Here is a 19,401-nt window from a genome sequence, read left to right as displayed (position 1 = left end):
GCGCTGGCTACGGGACTTGCCCCTGCAGCTGGCGCCCAGGGGACCGACCCCTCGACCTCACGAGCTAAGGCCCTGGCCAAGGCACCGAAGGTCCGTCCGACCGACACGGACGATGTCCCCGTGAAGACCGTCCAGGTCGGAGCGGAGACCTCCCAGACCACCCGCATCGGTGGCAACCTGGGAGAGAAATAGGAAAGCGCGCTCATCGCCTTCCTCCGGGCAAATGTTGACGTGTTCGCTTGGGAACCGTCACAGATGCCCGGGATCCCTAGGGAGGTGATTGAGCATCATCTGAAGATCCACCCCGACGCCAGGCCGGTCCGGCAGAAGCCACGCAAGCAGTCCATCGAGCGGCAAAACTTCATCCGTGAAGAGGTCCGCAAGCTGCTGCGGGCTGGTTTCATCGAGGAGGTCCACCATCCTGTATGGTTGGCCAACCCGGTCGTGGTCCCAAAGGCCAACGGGAAGCTTCGGATGTGCATCGACTACACCAATCTTAACAAGGCATGTCCAAAAGACCCTTATCCACTCCCGCGTATAGATCAGATTGTAGACTCCACCTCCGGGTGCGATTTGCTGTCCTTCATAGATGCCTATTCTGGTTTTCATCAAATCAAGATGGCTAGTGATGATAGGAAGCATACAGCTTTTGTAACAGTGGATGGTCTTTATTGTTATATAGTGATGCCATATGGGTTGCTTAATGCTCTACCCACCTTTGCTCGAGCGATGAACATCACTCTAGGTGATTTGGTTAGAGATATAGTCGAGGTGTATGTTGATGACATCGTTATCAAGACTAGAGAGTCGAATTCCCTCTTAAAAAATCTAGCTCAAGTCTTCGACAAGTTACGGGCGACTTCCACCAAGCTTAACCCCGAGAAATGCGTCTTCGGTGTATCGGCGGGAAAGCTCCTTGGTTTCCTGGTCTCCCACCGGGGAATCGAAGCCAACCCGGACAAGGTCCGGGCGATCGAGGCAATGAGACCCCCTGCATGCCTCAAGGATGTACAGAGGTTGACGGGGTCCCTTGCCGCCCTCAGCCGCTTCATTTCGAGGCTGGCGCAGAGGGCTCTTCCCTTCTTCAAGTTGATGAGGGGGTCCGGTCCATTTGTATGGACCAAAGAGGCAGAACGTGCCTTCCAAGAGATGAAGCAGTACCTTACCTCATTGCCGGTCCTGGTCGCACCGGACCCAGGTGAGACACTGTTTCTTTATCTTGCAGCAACGACCGAAGTGATCAGCATGGTGCTGGTCACCGAGAGGTCCGAGTTTCCTTCGCAGGGGGCCTCTGCGGACCCCCCTGCAGGAGAAGGGGGTCCGGCCTCCTCCGCTCCAGCAACCGGCCCTACTTCGGAGGGTCCGGCCGGGTTCCGATCCGGAGAAGTGCTAAGCGGCTTGGGGGCCGACGGGTCCCCAGCCCAAGTTGAAGGATCCAGTCCACTTGGCAGAGTCAGGACCGTCCAGAAGCCGGTCTACTACGTCAGTGAGGTCCTTCATGAGGCAAAGGCCAGGTATCCTGAGACGCATAAGCTCCTTTATGCTATACTTGTTGCGTCCAGGAAACTCCGCCACTACTTTCAGGCCCACAAGATTGTGGTGGTGACCGCCTATCCATTGAGGGCCATCCTCCACAACCCCAACGCCACAGGCAACATTGCCAAGTGGGCTGCAGAGCTCGCTGGGTTCCAGCTCGACTTCCAGCCGCGTCACGCCATCAAGAGCCAGATCCTTGCTGACTTCATTGCGGAATGGACGCCTACACCAAGCGACTCTGGGGGACCGGACCAAGGGACGGACCCCCCACGTCCGGAGGTCAGGGCTCCGGTCTTCACCGGGCCTCACTGGACCCTCTTTTTCGACGGGTCCGCCCGCAGCAAGAGGGCCGGGGCCGGCGTGGTCCTCATCGACCCATGGGGCGAGCAGTTAAAGTACATGGTGCACCTCGATTTTGAGGCCACCAACAACATGGCGGAGTATGAGGCCTTGATCTTTGGGCTCACGGCGGCTCTGTCCCTGGGGGTCCGGGAGCTCCTGGTCAAAGGGGACTCCCAACTCATCATCAGACAGGTCCGGGGGGAGTGTTGCTGCAACAACCCCCAGCTCGCAGCTTACCTCATTTATGTGAAGAGGCTGGAGAAGGACTTCGATGTGCTGGAACTGCAACATGTTCCACGCGAAGGCAACGCAGCAGCTGATGCACTCTCCGCGAATGCATCAGCCCAGGCACCCGTGCCTGAGGGCGTTTTCCAGAGACGCCTGCTGAAGCCTTCCGCCCAGCCTGCCGACCTGGGCGACGGGGGTCGGACTAGCACCTCGAAGCTGGCGGTCCCGGCGGCGCTCCATCCGTGGAGCCCGCCAAGGGTTGTGTGCTCCCTTGAGGGTCCCGAAGACCTCAGGGAGCCACGCCCGGTTCCTCAGGAAGGTCCTGATGCATGGATCTCTAAGGTCCGGGACTACCTGAAAGATAACTACCTTCCTGAAGATCCAGCATCTGCTGAGCGTATTGTCCGGATGGCCAAGCGATACACGGTGGTAGAAGGGGATCTCTATCGCCGTGGCGCCAACGGTGTCCTCATGCGGTGCATCACCCAGGAAGAAGGCCGTGATTTGCTTGTGGACATCCATGGAGGCGAGTGCGGAAGTCATTCCTCATCCCGCACGCTGGTTGGTAAAGCCTTTCGGCATGGTTTTTACTGGCCGACAGCACTCCAGGATGCAGCTGAGTTGGTAAGGTCCTGCAAGGCGTGCCAGTTCCACGCAAAGCAGATACACACCCCAGCTCAGGCGCTGCAGATGATTCCTCCCTCCTGGCCTTTCGCCGTGTGGGGGTTGGATATTTTGGGGCCTTTCCCTAGGGCCGTCGGCGGGTACCGGTACCTCTATGTAGCCATTGACAAATTCACTAAGTGGCCGGAGGCAACCCCAGTGGTCAACATCACCAAGGCGTCAGCAACTGCTTTTCTCAGGTCAATTGTGTGCCGGTTCGGGGTCCCGAACCGCGTCATCACAGATAATGGGACCCAATTCACGAGCCAGTACTTCCAGGAGTACTGTGAGGATATGGGCATTCAGCTCTGTTTCGCCTCAGTGGCGCACCCCAGGAGTAATGGCCAGGTTGAACGGGCCAACGCTGAGATCCTCAGAGGGCTCAAGATCCGGACCTACTGTGACCTTGAGAAGCATGGCACAAGGTGGATTGAAGAACTCCCAAGTGTGTTATGGGGGAACCGGACCACACATAGTCGGGCAACAGGGGAAACCCCTTTCTTCTTGGTTTACGGGGCCGAAGCGTGCCTTCCCCCGGAGATCACCATGGGCTCTCTGCGAGTCCGATCCTTTGATGAGGAAATGCAGGAACAGGAGCGTCGTCAAGACATGGACCTCGTCGATGAGCGCAGATGGCGAGCAGCAGTCCGAAACGCACGATACAACCAAGCGCTCCGGCGTTACCACCAACGGTTTGTGCGTAGCAGGGAGCTCCGGGTCGGGGACCTAGTCCTAAGGCGGATCCTGAACCGAGAAGGCATGCACAAGCTCTCCCCTGGTTGGGAGGGGCCCTTCAAGGTGACAAAGGTGTGCCGACCCGGATCTGTTCGATTGGCTGCGGAGGATGGTATGCAACTACCCAATCCATGGAACATTGAGCACCTCCGTAAGTTTTATCCCTAGGACCCGGTTGAGAGGAAATTTTTCCTTTGTAATTGGTAGCATTCCCGTGCGGATCAGGGCGGTAGAGGTCCGCCCTCATAAACCCGGCCCCTGGCATACATCGCACAACTCTTCTGTACCAATTCGTTAAGGAAAAATTTGTTCTCAAATGCGTCCTTAAAGTCTATGTGACCCTGTATTTTTTCGCTTCTTATTATGCTAACCCCCCACGTGTTCTTCACGTCTGTGCTGGGCCTAAGGCCTCCTCTAAGTTACTACGCAACGTCTCTGCCCGGGACCTCTGTTTCACAGGAGAAAAGGAACCGGACCCCTGTGAACTGGCTTCAGGGAAACGCGCTCGCCCTATGCTGGGGTCCAGGGTTGTGTAGCCGCTTAGCCTGGTTCCGTACCCTAAGCCTACACGCCCTGCCCTCCTAGGGTGAGCGCCGTTGTACCTCGATCCATGCTCCAAGGACCGTGACCCCTTTTAATCCTCGAATGTAGGTCCTAGTGCTCTGGCTTGCTACGCAACTTAGGCGGACTCTGCTGGCCAGACCGGGAACCTGTGGGGACGTCTACTAAGCGTCGATCCTAAGTCATGTGCAGGACCTCGGTTTTATGGCAGCTAGTCCCATCCTATCGCGACTACCTCCCAGGGGGCCACGGGACCTCGGTGTGCCCAAAAGTACTTTGGCACTTTGCAGATCGACAACCAGGAAAACAGTTAAGTTTTTCGCAAAAAAGTAGACATATGGAATACTTAAACGCATTACTGAAAACGTGCACAGCAATATAAAGTTATCTTACAATAACTAAAGTTATGTTACAAAAGAAATAACTAAAAAGATACTAGCACTACTGCTCTGGTGGTCCGGAGGCACTCCCACTCTCTGCAGGTTCAGGGCGTCGCCGGAGGCGGGCCGCGACCAGGTCCACTGCCTCCTGGACTCCTTCCCGCGCAGCGGCTGCCGTTGCCTGGAGGGGTCCGACCAGGACGGGAGTCAGCTGGACGGCAGGATCATGGCTCCGGAGGCTGGTGAGGATGTACTCCGCCATCCCCCGGGCAACCACTCGTCCTTCTGCCTCCAGGAGCTCCTGTAGGCCGGCCTCCGCATCTTGTAGCCGCCTGGCGGTGGAGTCCAGCAGCTGGAGTGCGGCGCCGTAAGGTGAAGGGGCCTCCGGCACCCAGATGGGGTTGGCCCCGAGCGCCTCTAGCAAAGGGTTCACCGTGCCAACCCATCTTGTCAATCGGTTGGCGCCTGCGTGCTGCTCTGCCAGGAGCCCCTCCACCTTGGTCTCCCTCTCCTGGAGCGCTGCCTCGCGCTCCTGGAGCCTCCGGTACCCGGCTTCCAGCTCCTTCTCTACGGCCTCTTTCCGCTTCTGGAGCTCCTGCAGCCGGGCCACCTCCTCTGCCTCTCGGGCGGCCAGCTCTTGTTCTTTCTTCGCTGCCGCCGCCACCTGTTCTGCGAGGGAGGCCTGTTGCGCCTCGGCCATTGTAAACGCCTCCCTCGCCGCCTCCGCCAGCTCCCGGGCGGCCCGCTCCCTGGCCGTCGCCGCCTCCTTCAGCCTCTCCGCGACGATCTGCGCCTCGAGGGCCTCCTTTTCCCGCCGGTTGGCCGCCTTCTCCCGCTGGAGCGCCGCTGCCTCTCGGCCGCGCGCCTCCTCCAGCCCCTCCTGAAGGAGCTCGTGCTCCAACACGAGCTTGGCGTGCTCCTTGGCGTGGCGGGCGGAGGCGGTGTTGATGCGGTCCCCCAGGCGGACCTCCCAGTCGGAGAGCCGCTGGCGCTCCGCCTCTAGCTTCTCCCACTCTCGGCGCATGCCAGCCTCTAGCTCCAGTTGAGCTTGATGGCATTTGGCTATGAGCCGGGAGAGTGGGACCTCCGCTGTGCTCGGGAGGAGAGGCCTCCCCAGCACCACCTCTGGTTCCTCCTCCTCCTCCGCTGGTGGGGCGGCGCTACTGGCGACTTCGGCGGCCTCCGGAGCCGCAGCCTCTGCTGCCTCCAGAGCCGCCACCTCCGCTGCCTCCGGTGCCGCCGTCGCCGCTGCCTCTGGCCCAGCTGCCTCTGCCGTAGCAGCGACCCCCTCAGCTGCCGGCTCGGCTGGGGAAGGCCCGACCTCGGCGCCCGGCGCTGTGGCCGGGGCATCTGCCGTCGCAGTGGGCCTGATCGCCTCCTCCTGGGGGGCGGCTTCTGGACATGGCGGCATGGTAGCCTCCAGCTCCGGACCACTGGGTCCGGAGACCTCTGGGGCTGCCCCTGGCGGAGGCCCTGCTGGAGCCGGTGCCGAGGACTCCGGCGCTGGCTGGGGGCCGGGTCCCCCAGTTGAAGCATTTGATGGTTGCGGCCTACCGTACCACCTGTTTGGTTAAGCACCAGAAGCCGTGAAAGGAAATGAAAAACCTTGATAAAACCACTTACGGGAAGTCGTACCACTCCCATCTGCCCCGGGCGGCCGGGGGGACCTTCCTCCCTGCCGAGGATCCCCCGGACCTCTGGGGGCCGTCCCCGACCTTTGAGCCTCCTGGCGGCGGCGTTGGGGACGGTGGTCTGGTCTCGGACGGAGGCGGTGTTGTCGCTGGCCGCGGCCCTGGTGGTGGTGGCGGAGGAGTCTGTTGTCCCGGCGGAGGCCGGTACTGTGGTGGAGGTGGTGCAGCTCCGCTCTGCTCCTCCACTCCCGTGGTTTTCTGGCGCTTGGGCGCCGGCTCCCCCACCAAGGAGCCATCGCCTCGCTGGAGCCTCCGGGACTTGCTCCCTTCGGCTTGGCTGCGCCGTTCGGGTGCCGCCCCCTGAGCTTCGCCGCTCCTTTGGGCCGGGGCAGCACCTACACAGTCTTTCTGCCGGTGCTCTGGCACCGGCGCTTTCTCTTTTCCCTTCCCGCCGGGGGCCGGACCTCTGGGTCCCGGCTCCCCGGCACCTCCGCTGGGGCGTTGCTGGCGGTCCGGTGAGGCACCTGGGATCTGGAGCCCACGGTTAGGGTCTCCTCCCAGCTGCCGGACCGCCAGGCCGCCCTCGTCCAAGGTCGGCATCGACGCCAGGACCGATGACCGCAGTGCCTGGTCCTCGCACAGGGCCTTCACCCCGCTCGGGAGGACCAGAGACTCTGGAACGAACGCCTCGCCGGTCATCGCCCGGACCGCCGCCTCCAGCTCCGCCCTGGTGAAGTCGCCGCCGGGCCCGCGCGCGATCCTGCAGCAGTCGTTTAGCCCCGTGTACACATAGGCCATCCGGGACCGCTGCTGCAGGGGGGCGATTCGCCGCTTCAAGAAGTCGCCCAGCACCATCATGGAGGTCAGGCCGCTCCTCGCCAGCTTCTTGATCCGGTTCAGCACCGGGTCGAGTTCTGCTGGTATTGTTGGCCTGGCCTTCCAGGTGCTCCGGTCGCTTTGGGGGCCCTCCGATGGCAGCTCCAGGCGGTCGTGAGGCTCGTCAGCCACGATGACCCAGCCTTCACGCCAGTCCTCCCACTTGGAGCTGGAGAAGGCGGCGATGTAGGCGCCCGCCATCCCGTGCCGGAGCTGGAAGTAGTAAGCGCCGATCTCGCCGCGCTTCTTCCCGGTCCCGACCAGGGAGTAGAAATGTTTGAAGATGGTGGTGCAGGGCGCACCCCCACGAACATCTCCATGAAGTAGGCGAAGACCGCCGCAAGGAGGACGGAGTGGGGGGTGAGATGATGAAGTTGGAGGCCAAACTCCTCCAGGAGCAGGAGGAAGAAGGAGGAGATTGGAGGAACCAACCCGCACATAATGTACGAATTGAAAAGGACGAACTCCCCCGCGGCAAGGTCGCGGAGGGGAACCTCGCCGGCCCTGACCTTCCCAGCATTCGCCGGCGCGGTCCACCCCAGAAGGCGCCGCACCGCGTCCAGCTGATCCCGGGTCTGGAAGCGGCGCGGGCTAGGAAGTGAAGCCATGGAGATTGATGGGGGTGGATCGCGAAGGAGCAAGGAAGAGAGAGGTGCCGGGCGCAAGGGAGCTGATCGCGTGAAAGGACGCGGCGACGAAGGGGCGCTACGGCGTCTGTTGTTGGCGAGAGCGAAAAGGTAGCCGTTCCCTTCGGCGCATACCTTTTATGCAAAAGACTGCTCCCCCCTTCGCGTCCCGCGGCGACCGAGGGAAGCCGAGCGGTCGCCAGCGCCGCCTTCCTCTACCCTCACACTCAATGACCGGTGGGCTCGGGTCCACCAGTCATTGGCGTGGGTGCTGGAGGATCGTGGGAAGGGCGGAATCTGAACCGCCCGAGCCGCGCGGCGGGCTCGAATGAGACAAGAATCTGAACCGTCTGACGCGCACGGTGCGCGCGGAGGACGGGTCCCTCGGGGTTCCCGCTACGGGCGAAAGGACATCCGTGCCCTCGCCTGGCGGGAACGAGCTGTACACCCGGCGCGTTGCTGGGATTTGGCCCCACCTGCGGGTTCATCCCTCTCCCGAGGTGGGCCCGGGGGCCTCTGTCGGTACATACAGATAGGGGAACCTCCTGCTAGGGTGTCCAGGCCCTGGTACTTCTCATAATCCACGCTCCCCCTCGCCTCTGGGCCACGTGGCACACGGCCTCCGGGCCTGACAGCTGGGACCACGGTCTCCGGACCCTCCCCGAGCTCCGTGAGGTCCGGGGCCTTTGCACACCCACGTGAGCGGGAGAGCTCTCGGGTAACCCCTGCGGACCCGGCCTCCCCTGGGTGGTCCGAGGCCGCCACGTGTGATGGCCAGACCATCACAGGTCAGCCCGCTCCGGCCGGCCACGGGGGCCCCGGACCCCACTTTCCCCCGGGAAGGGGTCCGGTGCTGCCATGTGCTGCCTGGCGGGAGGAGCGGGGCTGACCCCGCCGCGTGCCTGCGGCCGGAGGCCCCTTACGAGTCGCCTCTCCACCTACCAGCATTCAATGCGGTAGGTGAGTTGGGCGCGCCAAGGTCAAAAGGTGCGGCCTGCCACTGACACACGGGGCAGGTAAGCTGACACCACGGTAAGCCCGCCTGATCTGAAGGCGGCGCGTCGAATCACCGCGCACAGTGCGCGGACTGTGTGCAGTCCCGTCACGGTGCTGCGCGCGTGATGATGGTCTGTAATAGGCGTGCTAAGGCTTGCGCTGTAACAGTGCGCATGGCACGAGTCAGCGCTGGCTCGCCCCCTGACTGGAGGTTCCATCCCAACAGTGACAGCACGGCTTCACTGTTGGGCAACGCTGACACCGAACACTGTACAAGACAAGGCTGTACACGGCCGTATCCCGACTGTGGATACGCACATCAACTTCCCGATCGAGAGGACTACGGAGAGGAGCTCGAGGAGATGACCTCCATATCTCTCGTAGAACAAGCTCCTGTTGGCCGGACCCACATGTCGGGGTCCCGCTCAGTGTAAGCACTCCTCTTGGACTATAAAGGGGGAGTGCACCCGTTAGAAAGGAAAAACGAAAACAAGCTGTAGGCTAGGCTTCATCCAGGCTTCTTCAAGCAATACTACACCAAAGTGGACGTAGGGTATTACGCTCCGGCGGCCCGAACCACTCTAAATCATCGTGTCCTTCCTGCGTTCATCTGTCCACCGATTGAGCGCTCCTAAGTCTCCTCCAAACCCATCCTTAACTAGGATTAGGCGGGTGCTTTCCGCCACCCGGCTGGAGAATTCCTCCGACAGCTACCCAACGTAAAGATAAAACCCAGGTTGACAAGGAATGATCATAAAGACTAGGCATATCCTTAATTAGGATCCATCAATATTAGGACACATGCATGCATATAAAGAAAAAGTTATATTTATTGTGATTACTAGGACAAAAGAATGATCAAGGAAATACTTGCCTTTCTTTTAGAGAATAGCTGCTCAGAGTCTTCAATTCTTATTCTTGAAACTCTATATCTTCAAAGCTCTTGGATCATGCTCCTTCTAACGTCACACAAGCAACGGGCCCAAAACATACGAGCAAGCAAACAAACAAGAACGACTAAGAACAGATACGGTAAGCAAAAGAAAAGCTTTAAAAGAGCGTACTAAAGAATAGAGATCATTGCTACGGTCACGAGAAAGAAAGAAATACGGAAAACGGAGCTAGGGTTGAAAAGATACAGATATCGTGAGATTTATATTATAAAAGAATAAAAGAACGATAGGCTTTCATTTATTTTAATTTAGAAAACCAATGTAAAAGATATTCAAAAGAGAATATCCCTAATTATAATTAACTCATATTATATTTGCATTTATAAAGGCGAAGTAGAACTTAGTCAAATTTTATATACAATTCTCTATGTACAAATTATCCGAATTAAACAATTAATTAGAAAAGAAAACTTGTGAGAACATCTAAACGCATAACTTTATGATTCGAGTTGAACTGAACAAATTAAATTACAAACACATTTAAGTTGATATTAATCAAAATAACATTAATTATGAAAACCGGAGTAAAGACTTAATTGGATTTTATTTCGGAAAACTAGATGAGAGGATATTATTCAAATTAAATTGATATCTAATTTTAAAAATAGGAATTATGGCACAACAACGCTACTAAACGATAGTTTAGGGTTTTAGAAAACTAACGCAAAAAGAACGGATCAAAACGGATCTAAAACGCGAAAACTACGCATAAAACAAGGCTACAAGGACCTATACGTAATTAACTATGGCTTTCAGGGGTTAGCAGAAAAGAAATACAAGACACAGAAAATAGTGCTTGCAAAAACAGAAAAGTTTGGGGTTAGATCTAAAAAATTCCATGGTGGGGCTGGATTGAAAAGATGGAAAAGATCTAGGGGGTTTTCTGCAATTTTTACAAGACACAGGAATTTTCACGGTAATTACAGAATCTTCCAAGGACCTAATCGTGAAACCTTCACAACAGCCTCCCATGGAGACCGGCGGCTACTGTTCTTCAAATTGCCGGCAATTTAGGGCACGAGAAAAGAAAGAGGACGACGAGGGGATTCAATTCCATACCTAACTTACCGTGGAGATGCATCGTAGAGATCGAATTTCGCGGAGGAAGATGCAAGTACGGGTCTGTTGTGTTCCAGGCGGTTCTGCTCCTGTTCCTGGCGGTTCTTCTCCTGTTCCTGGCGGCAGCCTGCAGGAGAGGGGCGGCGCTGCAGGGGGAAGAGCAGGCAGGGGCAAGGGCAGGCGTGCAGGAGGTGCAGGAGGAAGGGGCGGCGCTGGCTGCAGGGGTTCAGGTGTGGGGCTAGGGCGTGGAGGAGACGCACGGGCGGCTGCAAGGACTCAGGAGATGCAGGGGGCATGCGGGGGCTGGGCGACGACGTGCTCTGCGGCAGGAGACGCAAGGGCTCGCAGCGACGGTGATGCAGCAGGGGCACAGGCGAGGGAGAGGGCTACGGCGACACTGGCTGCAGGAGGAAGGTCGTAGGGGGCACGGCGACGGCAGTGCTCATGGTGCCTCGCGAGCAGCAGGGAGGCCTGGGGGCTCGGCCTCCTGGTGGCGGCGCTGCACAGGAAAAAGGAGGGCGACAGCAGGGATCGATGCAAGGCCTCAGGTACATTTTATAGGGGCGCTGGGGCTAGGGCACAGGGGGAAAAGGGGAAAAGGTGACGTGCAGAAGAAGCAAATGGGAACGGGGCTCGAGCAGAGAAGATACGGTCTAGGGTTATGCAAGGATTTAAGGACGCAGAGGATTTAGCGAGCATGGAAAGCGGTGCGAGGCTGAGGGGCTCCGACTCAAATGAGGATAAGGACGCGGTGGCGCATCGGGCTGGGACTCGTTCTTGAGTCCGGATTGCTCACGGGAGACGAGATTGGGCTGACCAGCGGGTCCCACAATTTAACGAGCAAAGAGAGACGATAGAAGAGGTAACGAGAAGGGCTGAGTGGGTTCGTTTATGGGCCAAAACAGGATCGGGTGAGGGCTGAACACGAAAACGAGCTGACAGAGCTAGATGAACGTGAACGAGCTGTTCGAGAACGTGAATTATAAAAGAGAGAAATCAGGCCGAGTCGCTGGATCTGATGGTGATCGAACATCGTCAGAAAAACACTAAAGACGAGCCACGCGGCGTCGTTTTCAAGCATGACCTGATCGAGGAGAATGGTTAGAGGATCGGGAGCTCAACGAAACTTCTTAAGGATTCTGAGAGGATAAGGTTAAAAGGATATACAACAAGATACGGCTCGGTCCGACTACGATGAGAATCAAAATAGAAATATTTTCCAGAACATATTTTCAAGTTTAAAATAAACCTAGAAAAGTCCAGATAAATATTTCAAACCAAGAAAAATATATCCGAAAGAATCCCAGAATTTTCCGAGGAAAACTCGGGATGAAATTTTAGGACACGAGGAATCCAAATAGAATATTTGGACTACATGAAAAATAATTTTAGAGCTTTTCAAATAATAAAATAAATGGATCTAGCTCCAGGATAAATAGAATAATTGCCAGGAAAATCTTTAAAATTCTTGGAAAATTCTATTTATAGATGAACTCATTGTAAAAGATATTCACATCCTAAAATTAAATATTTTAGGGTGTGACATTTAGTTTGCTTTACCATTGGAAACGACAGTAGGTGCAACAATATCCTCCAGTTCATCTTCAACACACCAAATGAACGCTCGATGACGTTACGCAAGGATGAATGACAAAAGTTAAACAACTCCTTTTTCCCTCTTGGTCTTGGGCCTTGACGAATCTCCGGTAGGTGATATTTTGTTCCTTTGTATGGTGCAAGATATCCTTCACGATTAGGATATCCGGAGTCAACAAGATAAAATTTTCCTGTACATTATAGAACATTAGTAATTATTAAATATACTTGTAAACTAAGGATGTAGTAATTATTAAAAATACTTGTAGTATAACTATGTACTAATTATTTAAAATTTACCTTGAGGAGGATGCGGGAACTTGTCACCATATTTTTGGGTGGCATCATTGAAGACTCTCATATCAAGAACAGACCCTGGCCAACCGGCAACTACAAAGGTGAACTGCATATCAAAGTCGCAAATAGCTAGCACATTTTGACTTGAGTACCCGAGACGGCCTGTATGTTGGAGCACCTTTGACGCCGGCACAACAACACGTATATGTGTTCCATCTATGGCTCCAATGCAGTTATCAAAATGAGGTGAAAACTGAGGAGCTTGAACTCTAGGATGAACCGTTGTAAATCCTAGATCTCGTGGTTTAATGTAATCAGCTGACATCTTATATACATAATGTAGCACTTCTTAAAAATTTCCGACCGATAGTTTCTTTGGACCTCTCAAAGCGATTGGCAGCTTGTCTAATAGACTGTGGGGCACCAAAAATCCACAAAAACATGGCTAACGCCTCTATAGAACTCATATGCCATGTAGACTGTAATCCATATGTGGATAGGAGCAAATCATGAAGTCTATAAAATAACTCCCTATTCATCCTAAACATGTTAAAACACTCTTCAGGATCATTAAGTGACCTCATTACCCAATCATATCCAGTGACTTCAGGCTCCCTACGCGGCCTTTTATTCAAGATGGAGGAGTCATAATACATTCCAAAAGCACATATGGCAGCACCATATTGTTCCATCATTTCAAGTTGATGTTGTGCAAACTCAAATGTTTCATCCTCATCATCACTCCCCAAAATATCAATCTACAGCATAGCAACAATAACATAAGCACAAGTTGACGATCATAGAACATAACAAAGGCACAAGTTTCATGACACATAGGCAAATCATAAGAGATAGTTCATTACACATAAGCAAATAATAAGAGATAGTTCATGACATACAAGCAAATCATAAGTTCAAGTTTCATGACACAAGCAAATCATCAAGTCCAAATTTATGACACATAATCAAGCAACCCTCCCGTCAACCTCTCAATAAAGCCTGTACTCCTGACAGTTTCGCTTCAACCAAGATAGCCTTCCTTCATTTGTTTCAAAAGTGAAGAATATGTCTCGGTTTTCAGCTTTGATAAATAGTTTGGTGGCCATGTAATGCTCAATGCTTCCTTCTGGTGCACCACAATCAACAACCAACTTCATCGCCTTTTTGATTGACTCCGCCCTTACTTCTCCCTGCATCACCTTTTTAGCAAAAGCACTGTTAGACTGCATGGTGCCCCATATTCCCTTCATAACCTTCACCATAGGGGCCTTTCCTTTCTTCAAAGGACTCGTTGCACCGGTGTTGCTACTGTTGGGTCGCTTCCTGCGGCAGCCTTGATCTCCTTCCATAGGCTCTTCATTCATAGGTTCTTCCTCATCTGTGTCTTAATCTCCATCCTTCTGCTCTCCAGGAATACAAGACGAAGATCCATCAATAGCAGTGTGCTCAAACATCTGTTCAAGGTGTTCCAGATTTTCAGGCGGACCAAACTTTAGCTTCTTCCACTCAGAATGTCCCTAAAACAAAAGAAAGACATTCAGACAGGCAGCAAAAAAAATAGAACTGTTATATTGCAAAAAATTCATTATAGACATTACCTTTGTGTGTTTCTTCCACCACTCTTCATCAGCTACAACAGTCCCATTTGCACGTCCAAGACCTGTTTGCTTGTTACACCACAACCAGAAATTGTATAGACCCTTAAGTTGACCCCACCTATTCTTCAACTGAATTCTATTATGCCTCAAGCCTGTGCTAAGATAGAACTTTTCTGCTATGATCTTGAAGCCTCTGCCTGCCATATGTCCATTAACCCTATTACCTTCCCTTATTTGCTCAACACAAAGTTCACAAAACGTAGTATTATTCTGTGCATAAGTCCAATTGGCTTTGTCACAGTGCTCATCCCCCATAGTACTCTAGTTCATGTATTCAAGTCACATATAACACAAATTACAAAAATTAACACAAGCAATGGAACATAAAAATATAACAGTGGATAAAAGGTTTCACCTGAGTACCAAATGGATCAATAGTGTCCTCTTGACTGTCATCAACATTTGGTGGAGAATAAGTGCCTATCGTTGGAGAAAACCCCATGGAATCCATATTCCCTTCATAACCATCATAAGGCAAGTTGCCCAACGGAGGAGACATGCCACCACGACCACTTCCACGGGCACCAGAGGAAGCAATTGCACGCCCACCAGCAGCACTTGAACGTCCACCACTAGGTCCACCGCCACGTACAACGCCATGACCAACTCGACCACCCGAGCGTGCAACACCACGAGCACCAGAAGCTGCAGCACCACGGGCACCAGAAGTTGCAGCACCACCACCACCAACGGACGATCCAACACCAGCAGCTCGTGGAATACGAAACTGCATGGACCCAACGCCACGATGACCTGCACTAGTCGATCCAGTTACATGGACGCCGGTACCACGACCCGCATGACCATAGGCTCCATCAGAGCGAGACTGCAGAAGCTCTTGATAGGATGTCAAATTGGGGAACTCCTCAGCATTAGAGTTGAGGTCCAGTCCATCCCGAAAAAGGTTCCTGTTGATGGAATTGGAGGATGGAGTAACGGGAGTCGTGGTGCCATCATCGTCAACACCAAAGAAATCCATTGCGGCCCGCGACCAGCGGCGCGGCGGCCCGCGACCTCTGCGCAGCGGAGGAGAGCGGCGGAGGAGAGCGCGGCGGCGGCGGCCCGCGACCTCCTGCGCGGCGGAGGAGAGAGGCGGCGCGGAGGAGGAGAGCGTCAGAGGAAGGAGGTGGAGGAGAGTGGTTAACCGGAGCGGAGCAGGAGCTCTCACCTAGAGAAGAAGGCGGAGGAGACCGACGGGACGGCGTTGACGGCATCGGGGAGGTCGCGCCGCCAGCTGGAGGAGCTGGGAGGCCGGGGTCGCCGCGCCGCGCCACCAGCAGGAGGAGTCGATCCGCGATGAGAGAGAGAGGAGTGGAGGCAGGTGCGCGTGTGTAAAGGATAAGGGGTAGGAGCGTCTTTTACCAAGTTTTAGCTGCTTTTAGCTGGGTGGAGCTGGCTAACAGGATTATTGTTATCCAGGGGTGTAGCTAAGAGTTAGCTGGGCTTTTAGCTGGGCTGTTTGGAACCTAAGGGATAATTTTAGCTGGATAACTATTATCATTAGTGGTTCCAAACAGGCCCTTAATCTCCAAGGTTGATGCATCGACGACCTTGATGGAGCGTTTGAATGGACCATGAGTGGAATCATACTAGAACATATAAGCCTGAAACAGGATGAATATCAGGAGCAAATTAATGGGAAACTACCAGTCAAGTTTACTGCATATTGTAGCTACAATTTACAATTTTTTTATTTGCATTAAGTCTACAAGTTTAAATGCAGTGGAACAAAAGGCAAATAAGAATGTACAACAGGACAAGAGAGATTAAGGAACATTTCGGGATAACTATTATAGTAACTGAGCCAGACAGAGAAATATAAACTCGAACTGTAGAAAGCAAGATATATTTCAAGCATGTGATGGACACAATACCAAATTGTGTTTGCTTTCTTACCATGTATTTAGCATCTATGAAAGGATCATTAACAGCCACAACTTCAATGTCATCTCTACTAGTTGCAATTCTTAAAACAAGCCTTTCAATTCGTCCAAATCCTGCAGCAAGTACAAACGAGTACTATTAGACCTGAAGACCTGAAAAGAAAAATTAGCAACATCTGAAGACTGAATTTAGACAACTACAGGAATGATAGAAGTGAACAAGCCTTCCAATTCGTCCAAATCCTGCAGCAAGAACAAACGAGTACTATTAACCTGAAGACCTGAAAAGAAAAATTAGCAACATCTGAAGACTGAATTTAGACAACTACACATTGGTTTCTCAATGTAACTGAGGAACTCACCATTGATGCCGACCTTCATCTTTTCCCACTGGAAGATTCTACAGTGAAGAAAAAACTTTTAAATTGTATAAAGAAACTCTTCAGGCCATCAAAATCCCTTTAGAGCTTGATGAATCGAGTAACTTACGAGGGGAGGCCGTATGAGTCTGTGTGGACGTGGCCCTAGCTGTCTCTATGCTTCTAGCACTGCAGTTCACAAGAAATTGAAAAATGCACTGTGTTACAACTGATATGTGACGTGGATCAACTGCATTCACCGTGTCAGCGGGTAGTGAAATGACAACACTGAGAACCTGAGAACCCTTGTGATAGGGCATTTCTGGCATGAAGCGCCAATTTCTTTGGTAATTCAATCTTATATGACGAAATTTGTGATCAATGGAATGCCAAGCTCAGAGCATTTTAAAAACTTTAAACACGTGGAATGGAAGAAGGATTAGAAAAAGGCACTCACTGCGACGAAGAGGCTCCAATTGAAGGGAAGCTGCAGCTGATCTTGCTCCTCACGCATGACACTGACACCTGCACAGACAGGATACCAGCCGAATAGCAATTCAATAGAGGTAACTTTTAGAAGAAAGAGGTTAAACATATGATTGCTGTTATTGTTTTTTTTCTTTTGATCGGTTGAACGTACTGTTTCATTAAAGCTAATCAACAATAACTGGTATGCACCTGAATTCAGAGAATTATGTACACGTTGAAGCTACCGGAAAAAAAGAATCACAGTCAATGAGTCGAGGAAAAAGAGTCCATGGAAAGGTACCTATAGTGGAAGGTAAAAAGCCTAAGGAAACCATTCAAGTTGGCAAAACAATACAGGAACAGAAGACAAGTTGCTGAAACAAAATGGAAAGATGGAGGTTTTCCCATACTAGTATAATGGAGTTCACACAACTAACACGGAGCAGGACGAGACGAAGGCTCGAGACAAAAGGAGAGCGAGAAGAGCGGAGAGATCGGGGTCGGGAAATGGGACCTTGACGGGGTCAGCGGCGCGGGATCCTGCGGCGGCCGGGGAGGCGGAGGTGCGGAGGGAGACGGCGGGCGATGCCATGTGGCTCGGCGGCGCCCGAGCCCTCGCCTTCGGGGAAGGAGCGGTGGCGGAGAGGCGGGTGGCAGACGGCGGCCCCGTGCGCTTGTTGCAGCTGTCCGGTTCCCTTTCATCCGCGCCTGGCTCCCTCGGCGGAGTTGTTTATGAGTTCATTCTCTTCTGCTTGCCTTTATTATTTTATTTTCTGAAAACACTTTTATCATTCTCGAATCTCAATTTGTTTTGCTTGGCTGATTGCAGGTTGGAGCGAATTCATATAAACTTTAGACAAATCTAATACTATAGTTTTGGTTTACTTTATCGGGAATTTATATCTGACTCGGTCACCACAACGTGTATCTCTACGGTTCTGCACCATTTACATGCAGGGGAGAAGGCTAGAATTGTTTGCGCTCAAAAACAAAATGATTATCGTTCCAAGAAAATCATGAGAACTGCATCAAAATTGTAAGTTGCATTGCATCGCGAGGAAGATGGAAACCTGCTACTGTTGGGTTGTCCCTCCACATGGAGGATGAAATCTGAAGCCCAACAACTCAGGTTTTCAGCCCACAAGTCCAGCACTTGTGGGCCTTTGATCTCAGCTGAAATGGATGGCTGAGATGCCACCTTGGAAGAGAGGAGAGAAGAGAAAACCCTAGGCACCTTCTTACCAGGGGAGCTGCTGTCTTTGGGTGTGCTCAACACACACACACACAACACAACAAGAGAGAAGAGAGGAAGAAGAAGGAGAGGCAAATCTGTCCAGATTTGGTGGCTTCGAACCTACCGGGGTCAAGCTGTTGATTGGAGGATCAAACGATCAAACGTGCTTGGATTGGCACCAAACTTGGTGAGCTCGATCTGCACTTAGAGTACTTCGATTTGGTCAGTTGGTTTGGGTGTTGGTTCAGTGAAGCATCAGATTTGAGAGGTGTTTTTTCAGTTCGGGTTACTGCAGTTTAGAACAGAGCAGTCGTGGTAGATGAAGGATTTGGGTAGTAAACGGTGTCGGATTGAGCTGAAATTTGATCAGTAGTTAGAGGACTCATGGAACTACCTTCCTACCAAATTTCGTGCACTGTGGAGCTGTAGTTTGGGAGTTATGGACTGATTACCGAAGGGGACAGAATCTGTGCCATCTCTGCAGGCTGTTGTTATACATCTATTTTCAGTTGTGAGTATTGTTGTTGTGACCAAGTTTATAACTTGATGAGAGTGTTGATGATATTGTAATCCTCTAGAGGTTCTAGAGAAGACTCTATTGTACCCATTGTTGCAAATAGTGGAAGTTGGTGTGGACCGGTTGGTCCCGTGGTTTTTTACTCCTCACATTGAGGAGGTTTTCCACGTAAATCGTTGTGTCACTTATGCATGTGATTGTTATTTCCGCTGCAGGTCTGATGGTAAATATTTTTCCTCATTGTTCAACACAAGATGAGGGATTAATTGTGGCTAAGTGCTGTTGTTTTTCCTAACAAAGTGGTACAAGAGCAGTGGTTAAGTATAAACTTGTTTTCAGGTTGCATTAAGCTTGCCTAGCTGCTGATTTTCTTGTGTTGAAGATGGAAGCAAATACCAGCATAATGATATCATTGAATGGTACAAATTATCAAGCTTGGAAAGGAAAAATGAAGCATATGCGCTATGTGAAAGAATATTGGAAGCCAGTGTTTGCCACTGAGAAACCGGATGATAAATCCGATGATGAGTGGAAGATACTTCATCGTCAATCTTGTGGGTTCATTCGACAATGGGTTGATGATAATGTTTTGAACCATATCAGTGATGAGACACATGCACGTACCTTATGGCAAAAATTAGAGGAATTGTATGCTCGAAAGGAAGGTACAAACAAGATGTTCTTGATCAAGCAATTGATGAATTTGAGGTACCGAGAGGGCAGACCAGTGGCTGATCATGTTAATGCTTTCCAAGGCATTATAAATCAGCTATCTTCAATGGGAATCACATTTGATGATGAAG

The 19,401-nt window shown here is 52.3% G+C and overlaps 1 long non-coding RNA gene across 1 annotated transcript; it reads right to left on the bottom strand.

Annotated features, from left to right (window-relative positions):
* Window positions 1-15,655: 15,655 nt before the first annotated feature.
* LOC112889358 lies at window positions 15,656-16,528 on the bottom strand. The gene is made up of 3 exons (XR_003228079.1): window positions 16,383-16,528; window positions 16,034-16,134; window positions 15,656-15,741 (listed from the first exon to the last, which is right to left on the bottom strand). It is a non-coding gene; the product is annotated as an uncharacterized LOC112889358 (long non-coding RNA).
* Window positions 16,529-19,401: the final 2,873 nt, after the last annotated feature.

Source organism: Panicum hallii, chromosome 4 (genome assembly GCF_002211085.1).
Source record: "Panicum hallii strain FIL2 chromosome 4, PHallii_v3.1, whole genome shotgun sequence".
Lineage (NCBI taxonomy): Eukaryota > Viridiplantae > Streptophyta > Magnoliopsida > Poales > Poaceae > Panicum > Panicum hallii.
Note: the sequence above shows the minus strand (reverse complement) of the source record. Positions and strands in the feature narration are given on the sequence as shown.